This window comes from Heterodontus francisci, unplaced genomic scaffold (genome assembly GCF_036365525.1).
Source record: "Heterodontus francisci isolate sHetFra1 unplaced genomic scaffold, sHetFra1.hap1 HAP1_SCAFFOLD_1468, whole genome shotgun sequence".
Lineage (NCBI taxonomy): Eukaryota > Metazoa > Chordata > Chondrichthyes > Heterodontiformes > Heterodontidae > Heterodontus > Heterodontus francisci.
The window spans coordinates 17589-21670 of record NW_027142049.1 but is presented as its reverse complement, the minus strand read 5'-3'; the positions used below and the strand labels follow the sequence as shown (position 1 = coordinate 21670).

The window sequence follows — 4082 nt, the reverse complement described above, 5'->3', positions numbered from 1 at the left end:
CTCTATCTAAACCTGTCGCCTATTTTCTAAGGGTCTGTATCTCTTTACTTCCTGCCCATTCATGTATCTGTCTAGATACATCTTAAAAGACGCTATCGTGCCCGCGTCTACCACATCCGCTGGCAAAGCGTTCCATGCACCCACCACCCTCTGCGTCAAGAAATTTCCACGCATATCCCCCCTAAACTTTTCCCCTTTCACTTTGAACTCGTGTCCCCTTGTAATTGAATCCCCCACTCTGGGAAAAAGCTTCTTGCTATCCACCCTGTCTATACCTCTCATGATTTTGTACACCTCAATCAGGTCCCCCCTCAACCTCCGTCTTTCTAATGAAAATAATCCTAATCTACTCAACCTCTCTTCATAGCTAGCACCCTCCATACCAGGCAACATCCTGGTGAATCTCCTCTGCACCCTCTCCAAAGCATCCACATCCTTTTGGTGATGTGGCGACCAGAACTGCACGCAGAATTCCAAATGTGGCCGAACCAAAGTCCTATGCAACTGTAACATGACCTGCCAACTCTTGTACTCAATACCCCGTCCGATGAAGGAAAGCATGCCGTATGCCTTCTTGAGCACTCTATTGACCTGCGTTGCCACGTTCAGGGAACAATGGACCTGAACACCCAAATCTCTCTGTGAATCAATTTTTCCCAGGACTTTTCCATTTACTGTACAGTTCACTCTTGAATTGGATCTTCCAAAATGCATCACCTCGCATTTGCCCTGATTGAACTCCATCTGCCATTTCTCTGCCCACCTCTCCAGTGTATCTATATTCTGCTGTATTCAGTATCTGCTACTCCACCAATCTTAGTGTCGTCTGCAAACTTGCTAATCAGACCACCTATACTTTCCTCCAAATCATTTATGTATATCACAAACAACAGTGGTCCCAGCACGGATGCCTGTGGAACACCACTGGTCACACGTCTCCATTTTGAGAAACTCCCTTCCACTGCTAGTCTCTGTCTCCTGTTGCCCAGCCTGTTCTTTATCCATCTAGCTAGTACACCTTGGAACCCATGCGCCTTCACTTTCTCCATCAGCCTGCCATGGGGAACCTTATCAAACGCCTTACTGAAGTCCATGTATATGACATCTACAGCCCTTCCCTCATCAATCAACTTTGTCACTTCCTCAAAGAATTCTATTAAGTTGGTAAGACATGACCTTCCCTGCACAAAACCATGTTGCCTATCACTGATAAGCCCATTTTCTTCCAGATGGGAGTAGATCCTATCCCTCAGTATCTTCTCCAGCAGCTTCCCTACCACTGACGTCAGGCTCACCGGTCTATAATTACCTGGATTATCCCTGTCAACCTTCTTAAACAAGGGGACAACATTAGCAATTCGCCAGTCCTCCGGGACCTCACCCGTGTTTAAGGATGTTGCAAAGATATCTGTTAAGGCCCCAACTATTACCTCTCTCGCTTCCCACAGTAACCTGGGATAGATTCCATTCGGACCTGGGGACTTGTTCACCTTAATGCCTTTTAGAATACCCAACACTTCCTCCCTCCTTATGCCGACTCGACCAAGAGTAATCAAACATCTGTCCCTAACCTCAACATCCGTCATGTCCCTCTCCTCGGTGAATACCGATGCAAAGTACTCGTTTAGAATCTCACCCATTTTCTCTGACTCCACGCATAAGTTTCCTCCTTTGTGCTTGAGTGGGTCAATCCTTTCTCTAGTTACCCTCTTGCTCCTTATATATGAATAAAAGGCTTTGGGATTTTCCTTAACCCTGTTTGCTAAAGATATTTCATGACCCCTTTTAGCCCTCTTAATTCCTCGTTTCAGATTGTGCCTACAATCCCGATATTCTTTCAAAGCTTCGTCTTTCTTCAGCCGCCTAGTCCTTATGTATGCTTCCTTTTTCCTCTTAGCTAGTCTCACAATTTCACCTGTCATCCATGGTTCCCTAATCTTGCCATTTCTGCCCCTCATTTTCACAGGAACATATCTCTCCTGCACGCTAATCAACCTCTCTTTAAAAGCCTCACGCATATCAAATGTGGATTTCCCTTCAAACAGCTGCTCCCAATCTACATTCCCCAGCTCCTGCCGAATTTTGGTATAGTTGGCCTTCCCCCAATTTAGCACTCTTCCTTTAGGACCACTCTCGTCTTTGTCCATGAGTATTCTAAAATTTACGGAATTGTGATCACTCTTCCCAAAGTAGTCCCCCACTGAAACGTCAACCACCTGGCCCGGCTCATTTCCCAACACCATGTCCAGTATGGCCCCTTCCCGAGTTGGACTATTTACATACTGCTCTAGAAAACCCTCCTGGATGCTCCTTACAAATTCTGCTCCATCTAGACCTCTAACACTAATTGAATCCCAGTCAATGTTGGGAAAATTAAAATCTCCTATCACCACCACCCTGTTGCTCCGACAGCTTTCCATAATCTGTTTACATATTTGTACCTCTATCTCACGCTCGCTGTTGGGAGGCCTGTAGTACAGCCCCAACATTGTTACCGCACCCTTCCTATTTCTGAGTTCTGCCCATATTGCCTCACAGCTCGTGTCCTCCATAATGCCTTCCTTCAGCACAGCTGTGATATCCTCTTTGAATAGTAATGCAACTCCTCCACCCCTTTTACCTCCCTCTCTATCCCGCCTGAAGGATCGGTATCCTGGGATATTTAGTTGCCAATCATGCCCTTCCCTTAACCAAGTCTCAGTAATAGCAATAACATCATACTCCCAGGTACTAATCCAAGCCCTAAGTTCATCTGCCTTACCTACTACACTTCTTGCATTAAAATAAATACACCTCAGACCACCAGTCCCTTTGCTTTCACCATCTGCTCCCTGCTTACTCTTTCCCTTAGTCATATATTATCAAAAATATTTGTCAGGCATTTTAACAATTTTACCGTTTGTGCACAATAAAGCTTTTGGTGAGTCCTAAAATGATAGCCCCTCTAATAAAATCATCTGTGCACATTGGTATCGCTGCTCTAGACCACATTTCTCTGCTGTCGAGATCGCAGCTCTTTGTTTTGCCGATTTGTTGGCTCTTCAAAGAGCCGTTGTGGTATTTGATGCCAAACTCAATTCGGGGCAGGGTGAGTTTAGGCGCGCTCCCCGATGATGCGGCGGGCCAACTGGATGTCTTTGGGCATGATGGTGACTCGCTTGGCGTGGATGGCGCACAGGTTGGTGTCCTCAAAGAGTCCCACCAGGTAAGCCTGGCTGGCCTCCTGCAGAGCCATGACGGCTGAGCTGTGGAAGCGCAGGTCTGTCTTGAAGTCTGCGCGATCGCCCGCACCAGGCGCTGGAAGGGCAGTTTACGGATGAGCAACTGATTGGATTTCTGTTGGCGGCGGATCTCCCGCAGAGCCACAGTGCCGGGTCTGTAACGGTGAGGCTTCTTCACTCTGCCCGTGGCTGGAACGCTCTTGTGGGCCGCTTTGGCAGCCAGCTGCTTGCGGAGAGCTTTCCTTGCGGTCGGTTTGCACGCTGTCTGCTTGGTTCTGGCCTTTTTTAAATTTCGAAAATATACATTATTCATAAAAATCTGTACAGAAATACGTTACAAAACAGTTCCAAACAGCACCAAGTCAAAAAATACAAAGAGTGCAAAGGAGATCAGTTTCCTTCAATGCAGGAGTGAGTTGCCTCACAACCCTTCCATTTAATTTTTCATGCCACGTACATTTTACAGCAAACAAAATGTTTCCAGATACAGTTCGAGGCGTTTTCCATGGATCCAGCCCCTCATTTCAGCATGGTGGGGGGACCTTACACAGTGGTCTTTCCCCATTGAGACTTTGCAGCGGCTGCCACAAGCTTTAGTGCATCCCTCAGCGCGTAGTCCTCGACCTTTGGAAGACCAGGAAGTTTCGGGCAGACCAAAAGGCGTCTTTCACCGAATTGATAGTCCTCCAGCAGCAGTTGATGTTGAACACGGTGTTTTTCTGGCAACAGCCCGTAGAGGACAGACTCCTGTGTTACAGATCTGCTTGGGATGAACCTCGACAAAAACCACTGCATCTCTTTCCACACCTGCTTTGCAAAGACACATTCCAGAAGCAGGTGGACCACCGTCTCTTCTCCACC

The 4082-nt window shown here is 47.0% G+C and overlaps 1 pseudogene; it reads right to left on the bottom strand.

Annotated features, from left to right (window-relative positions):
- Nucleotides 1–3094: 3094 nt before the first annotated feature.
- On the bottom strand, nt 3095–3534 carry LOC137366373 (histone H3-like; annotated as a pseudogene).
- Between the last annotated feature and the right edge of the window lie 548 nt (nt 3535–4082).